Source organism: Apis mellifera, linkage group LG8 (genome assembly GCF_003254395.2).
Source record: "Apis mellifera strain DH4 linkage group LG8, Amel_HAv3.1, whole genome shotgun sequence".
In the NCBI taxonomy this organism is placed as follows: Eukaryota; Metazoa; Arthropoda; class Insecta; order Hymenoptera; family Apidae; genus Apis; species Apis mellifera.
Window position 1 is genome coordinate 11,422,418 of NC_037645.1, and position 7,815 is coordinate 11,430,232.

Consider the following 7,815-nt stretch of genomic DNA (forward strand, 5'->3'; position numbering starts at 1 on the left):
TAAAATAATAAAACAATTAGTATAAATTTTTAACAACAAATATCATCATCTTGTTCTATTTACTGCGAAATTTTCTTATTATATTTATTATTATTTTATTTATTACAGTATTATTATTATTTTTGTTTTATTATTAAACATATAGATGCAATTCGATTTTAAATCGAAAGCAAAAGAGATTCGTAATCTGAACAAATAAATGGCCTAATCTTTTATCGATTATATATCCATCAAATGGAACATCAGATTCGAACAGAAATTATTTATCTAAAATTGGAGAGTTCCAGATATACCGTACCGAAAATGATATTTATTGGACAATAATAATTGATACCATACACACAGCACAAAGGAACCATAACTTCGAAATCGTGCCAACTATAAAGCACCGTTTGAAGGGATCGATACTTAAATTATCGTTCGTTTGTCCACCAAAAGCTTATTTCCTGCATGATTTTATCACAATCGTGATTTTAGCACGACACGGTTGCTGCTCTTTCCTGTGATTTTCTAACAGAGCAGAACATGCAGCAACGTTTCTAACACACACACGAATTATCATGCACAAAATTTAAGTGAATAATAAATAATATCGTAAAATGAGAAGAAATCTGATTTATATTAAAAAAAATAATTTTTAATTAATTCGATAAATAAATATTACCAGTGATCCAGAGAATTAATTGTACATTATCACAAGCGTTGCTTTTTTTTATATTAACATAAAAAAATTTTTTTTTATTAAAATGAAACAATATATTTTATCACTTTAATTAAATTCAGTTCCCTGTATTAAAATAATAATAATAATAATTAACTGGATTAGCCATTCATGTAAATATCAATATCGTTAAGATATTAATTACAAGAAGACGGTTCCAGGAAAAGAAGAGCACCGGTTGTCAATTACTATATTAACTGATAACATCGGTATCGATTTGCGAGATAAATATATATATATATATATATCCTGACAATCATAGATTGACACCTGGATAATGAATCGGACAAACAGTGAGATAAAAGATCTTCTTGAGAGGAATTTCGGTGCGAAAGGATCACATTTATCGCGTAGGCGGGTAAAAATATACTTGAGAATCTCGTGGATGAAAATGGATCCCTCGTTACCTTCCCCGCGTAAATTTATGTTGATCATAAACTTTAGAGGGTGTATTAGTTTAATAGTATTCGAGGAGAATGTGTACGGAACGTCTAATCGATGACGAAATTTTTTCTCAATAAAACTATGAGAGAAAGAAGAGAGATTTGAAATTGAGATTTTTCTTTGGAAAGTATCGAGGATTTAAAGATTTTCAATCTGAGGAATGAAATTCAACGTGTTCCAAAAGTACGTATATACTTTACAATATTCAATTATTTAATTATCTGATGTATTTGAGACTTATATAAATAAAAGGTTTACTAGATCCATCTATCCATCATGATTAAAAGTATGATTAGAAAAAGGAATAATAATAAATCTGGAGAAACATTATATCTTCATTAGATACCGGAAGACTTAACAACGCAATTTACTGAAAATGGAGAGCAAAATATGATATAGTTGAAAGGAAAAAATCGAAGGTAAGTAATAGAAAAGTGTGATAACAGATAGAAAAATACTTTAATACTATTAAATGTATTACAATGTAAATCTGGCATGTAAAAATTGAACCAAAGAAAAGTAAATTAATTTTTAAATCTTTCAATTCTTATACCAAAAATTTTTACATTTCAGAGAATATGCAAAGGAAAACAATGGAATAAAAAAAATTTGGTAAAATACAAAGGAAAAAAGGAAATCTCATTTTGAAAATCTTCTTTAGATAACATTTAATAATGACATTATTATATTCTATTCCCTCTTTTTTTCTTTTTTTTTTCATATTCATTATCAAAAAAGATGTAGATGTATAATAGACGAAGCAATCAATTTACCAAGCCATCAATTTGCCAAGATCCGAGATAGAGCGAGATATCTCGGTGCACTTGTTAAAAGCTTCCACTGTTAAGAAATTCGATAAAAAGAGGGAACGTAGTTGCGGCAATTTTGCCGAGGAGAAACACATTATAGAAGCAAAAGCCGAGGCACATTGAAGTGTGTTAAGAAAAGGAAAAGGTCATGGTGGGCAAATGGATGAAAAGAATGCAGGGACTGTGCGTGTTATGAACGAGTCGTTAGTTCCAGTAGAAGAGATCGGTTATGGCCGAACATCGATCTTCGCTGTCTCTCGTGTAGCATTAATTATGGTTAAGTAACTTGCGGTGAAAACCGCCCACGTGCAATTGTAATACTAGAAATATTTATACAATGAAGTGTGCCGAGAAGGTACAAAGTAATATTAAAATTCTTCTTTTCTTTTTTTTTTTTGAAAAATTGTAATGAATATGAAATAAGGGAAATGAATGAACGAAGAGGAGAAAAAGAAGAGGAAAAACAAGATCAAGAATATGAATGTTGAATAAAAATGAGAATGATGAAAAATAATATAAAATAAATAATATAATATAAAAATAATAAATAAATACACGTAAGTAGGAAATTTAATTTCCCTGAAAATTTTTTCTTTCTTACTTACTTTACAATGTTATTATAGGGGATATCAAATGAAGTCAAACTTTTCTAAGAAATTCCATCATTTTGTTGCTGATATATGGAAGAAAGGAAATTGATAATAATAATAATAATAATAATACTTCAAGCAAAAGATAAAAATAGCTGGTAAGGTAAATAGGTTAAGGAGAATGTAAATAAATATAAAAATTTTATTAATCTTCTATAATATAAAGAGATATCGAAGAGAAATTTAGAACAAGAAAGAAGAGGGAAGCGAGGGGATGTTTGATGTTTAAAAGAAATGAGAAACTAGATTTCTCTTGAGGGGAAAAAAAAAAACGCAAAACGTATCACATTTTATTATGTGAAAGAGAGATACAAGGGGATGGACTAAGAGTCTGAGGGAAATGAAAGGTGCGTGAAACTGGAGCGGGATGTTCTTGAATTGTTTACTCGACAAACGGTGATGATAATAATATCGGGAAAAGGGTGGAAACAAGTTTCGAGAAGTTCGAGCGAAATTCACCTTTAATTATAGAGACATATTAACAAACACGCACGCTGAAAAAAAAAAGAAGAAGAAGAAAAAGAAGAAATTTTTTTATTGCTCGCTTTGAACGGTTTTTGCGCATGGAAACATTTAACAGGATCATGATCAAAGTGGACGAGGCAACCCTTTCAATCCAAGGCGAGTTTATCGTGGATCTTAAACGAATTAAGTTCAATTTGATACAAGTTATTATTAAACGAAACCGATTTCTTTTCAATTATCACAATTCTGGATAAGATCATATCGTTTACGATTTTTTTCATTTTTATCTTATCGTCTCGTAGCAGAGTAATATTTATTCGAAAATATCGAGCACCGAAGGAATTAATGTGTAATTTCTACACAGATAGAAATTAAGTTATATTTTCGAATTATTTATATTGGAATTTCTTTAAACTTGCATTCCATTTCGTTCCTTACTCTCAATCTCATCTTTCTCCCGTTTTCTTTCTCACCGAATATCCCTATCCACTCCTAAATCCTAACCTTCCATTTCCAATTTTTTCCTCCTGAGAAAAGAATTTTCAACGGTTCAATGATAAAAAAAGGGCGATAAAAAAGAAACAAAAAAAAAAAAGGAAAAAGAAAAATCCACTTTACGCTCCCTTCGACGAAAGAGAGAGTTGCTCTAATAAATTCCATTCGCGAATTTAGAGAGGGAAAGGCGTGTTCTGCTCGAGTCTCGAGTTTACCGTGAATCGATACCACTTCGAGTTACGATTCTCAAACGCGATATAGAAAATGTTTGTGGGACAAGGCTGCTCGATACGGTCGTAAAATGAAAGTGAAAATATCCGTGCCAGGGGAAAAACCTCATTTCCTTGTGTATCTCTCTTTTTCTGGATCCGTGTTCCCCTCGAAAGTGGATTCCTGTCGAATTTCGTGACGATTTGATCGATCTTTCGTTAAATTTGCCGAATCTTTTGTTTCCTTGGAGCGAAGATAAGATAAGATAAGATAAGATAAAATATTGAAGTATCGTGATGGATCGTGCGAAAACGTTCGCAATTCCTTTTCCGAGTGAAATTTAATTTGTTCTCCGAAATGTTGAATAAAAAGCCACGATATTTCGTTTCGAATTTTGATTTCTCTCCCGTGATCTGGTTCCGATAATATCAGAAAATTTCAGCTCAATTTTATCTCGTTTTTCTATCGATCCAATCTCTTTTTTTTTTCCCCACACGACGTGCACACTGAATTTCAACCAGCTTGGAATCACTTTTTCTTAGCATTTTCAAAAACTTCAGATCGTGCCTCGTAATTTCTCGTCTTCTCGCGTAATTTTTCGAAGTTTCCAGGGATTCTAACAGGGATCTGTTTTATCGATTGCTCAACGTGCAAAAAGGGGGTCGGTCGAGTTCGAAAACGATTCGATTAGCCGGTATTGCATTTAATGATCGAGAAATAAAGGGCGTTGGAACAGGCTGCGGCGCACCCTTTTGTACACTCGAACTCGAGGGTTCTTTGAGCGGTGCTGTGCGAAATCATATTTGCGGGGCAAAATTTCATCTTGATGAAGAACCGTTCGAGGTTTAAAATAGGGAGCCCGGCTTTGTTGAAATTATTATACCTTTTCTGAACTGGCGTGAGAATTCGTAGAATTTCATCGATTCCCAACATTTTCGCGATCGTCAAATCTTTTAATCTCGTCCCTATATATTTATAATTAATCAAAAATTGAGAATGTTGTTCTAATTAAATGAATTAATAATTATAATTAAATGATTAAACGTCTGATTTGGCTAACTATAATTAATTTTATTTTTATTTTCCTACTGCTTCTACTTTATGATTTTAATGTTATCCAAATTTTTGTTACAGGCAGGAGATGAACGTGTATTTTAATATGATAAATTATATTTGAAAAATTGTGGAATTTAATTTTTCTTAAAATGATTTATTTAAATGGATTTAAATTTGTTCAATTTTAATTTGACGTTCTATAACAACATTTGATTCATGAATAAATATGCTTGGTCACGTTACAAAGATTTATTGCGCATCAAAAGCTACATGATCAACTTGGATCCAAACAAATCCAAACGCACAATTTATGTTCGATCCAAGAATTAATCATATGCATGTAATATATAATATTATACTCTATCGTACACTGATCATATATATGCTCTTTCTTGCAAAGAATTGGGATTAAAGTTTAATGTTTGACTTAATTAACTAATTAAATGCTTGATTTTTATTCAATTTTTCATCTAATCTTATTATTATTATAATCCTAATTCTATTCAATCTACAATTCATAATCCAAGAATTATTATATAATATTATGTAATATAAATGTCTTTTGATTTTTTTTTATTTTTATTTTGTGCAATTTCTCACTGATTCTCTGTACTTTTACCTTATGATCTTAATTCTATTCAATCTACAATTCATAGTCTAAGAGTTATTATATAATATTATGTAACATAAATGTCTCTTGATTTTTTTTTATTTTTTTTATTTTGTCCAATTTCTCATTAATTTCTTCTCTTTTATTTTATAATCTTAATTCTATTCAATTCATAGTCCAAGAATTATTATATAATATTATGTAATATAAATATCTCTTGATTTTTTTTTATTTTTTTTATTTTGTCCAATTTCTCATTAATTTCTTCTCTGTATTTCTACCTTATCATTTTAACATTATTCAAATTTTTGTTATAGGCAGGAGATGATTGTGTATATATATATATATATTCTTTTAATATAATAAATTATATTTGAAAATTTTAATTCTTCTTAATCATTTATTCAAATGAATATAAATTTTTTCATTTTAATTCAGATAATTGATATTTTACTTTTATCTCTATAGCAACATTATAAACAAATAATCTAAGTTCACTATCAAAAGCATGATTAGTTTGGATTCAAACAAATCCAAACAAGAGTCAAAGAATTAATGATATTCATATAATATATAATATTATATTCTATCATATAATCATATATATGCTCTTTCTTGCAAAGAAATTTGGGATTTGAATTTAATGTCTTGGCTAATTAATTAAATCTCTTGATTTTTTTTTTATTTTTATTTTTCTACAGAAATTTTATCCAATTTCTCACTCACTCATGATCTTAATATTATTCAAATTTTTGTCATAAACAGGAGATGATTATGTTATATATATTCTTTTATAACATAATAAATTATATTTGAAAATTGTCAAATTTAATTCTTCTTAAATTTGTCCAAATGGATTTAGATTCTTTCAATTTTAATTCAGATAATTGATATTCTATTTTTATCTCTGTAGCAACGTTACAAACAAATATGCTAAGTCACGTTACAAAGGTGTACTATCAAAAGCTACATGATTAATTAAATCCAAACAAATCCAAACACAATCAATGTTCGATTCACAGTCCAAGAATTAATCATATGCATGCAATATATAATATTATACTCTACAGTATGGTCGTATATCTCATTTTCGCAAAGAATCGGGATTAAAATTGCACACGGTTGATTATCAAGTTCAAATGAACATCACTGTTTGAGATAGCTTCCGGCGAAAGTTGACATAAAACACGCAATATCCTGCATTAGAGCCTGAACTGTGTATCGGTCGCAATGAAGCAATTATTTTCATCCAACGTTACCCATTAGTCGACAATCCGATTACACGACTCGACCAGGTCAAGTGCTGCCACCACTCCCTCTCTTTCTCTCTCACAATCTTGTCGAAGTGCATCGATACATAAATTCGTGGACGTGTTTCGTTTTGTATTTCGTATTTTCCAAAAATCAACAAAGAGGGTTGACCAAAGAATTAAGATTAATAAATTGAAATGAAAAAGACGGATTTATTATACGGAAGTTGTTGAAAAAGAAATTTTCGTCCAAAGGAATCGAAGAATCGAAAGAGAAGATTAGATAGCGCCATTTGATGGATGAAAAATCGTTCGAAAGAAAATTACATCGATCGAAATGCTCGATAAAGGTATTGAAAAGTTGTTTTTTTTTTAAATTGTTGAATCGCTATTGCACGAATTTTAGTGAAAAATATATACAACTCGGAATGACAACAATCGCCCCTTAACCTCTACGTTATTAAAGTGACCAATGCCGCGCCCTCAAAGTGTTTTTCATCGATTCGAGTGAGTGATTCGTGTGAAATTTTGCATGCTTAAAATGTTTAAAATGTTATTGGAAATGTTATTGTCTCTTTAAAATGTTATTGGAAGTATACGTGGGTACGACAAAAGTGAAAGGGTTTCGAATATTTTTATATAAGAATACGTCCTATTTATGTAAGTATAATTATACAAAGGGAAGAAATATATTTATAGAATTTCAAAGATATTCATGGATAATTAAGTAATAAAGTAGAATTTTGATAAGATTGATTGAAAAGAAAAAAAAATAGTCGAAATTTCTACTATTCGATTTCTTAAATTTTTAATATTATTTTATTTTTGATATTGTTCTTTTTTTTTTATAAAAAGAATACAATTTTCGTGCAATTTTTGACAAAAGGTTGGGCGGTTTAAACTTTGGCATTTCGAGGGAAGCGAGAAGATAAAGCACGTGTTAATTAATTTAGAGGACAATTAACGATGAAACCGGGTTGAAATCAAGATAGATAATCGCGAGATCGAAATTTTTTGATAATTTTTCAAAATTTTTTTTTTTTTTAATTAACAGTAAGGCAAACTTCCCCTTGAAAAAAAAGAATCGATAAAAAAAAATTTATAT

At 29.5% G+C, this 7,815-nt stretch overlaps 1 long non-coding RNA gene across 1 annotated transcript; it reads left to right on the plus strand.

The window, feature by feature from the left end:
* The first annotated feature begins 800 nt into the window (after positions 1–800).
* LOC102656218 lies at positions 801–2,365 on the plus strand. Its single transcript, XR_411242.3, has 3 exons — positions 801–1,348; positions 1,418–1,584; positions 1,739–2,365. It is a non-coding gene; the product is annotated as an uncharacterized LOC102656218 (long non-coding RNA).
* Positions 2,366–7,815: the final 5,450 nt, after the last annotated feature.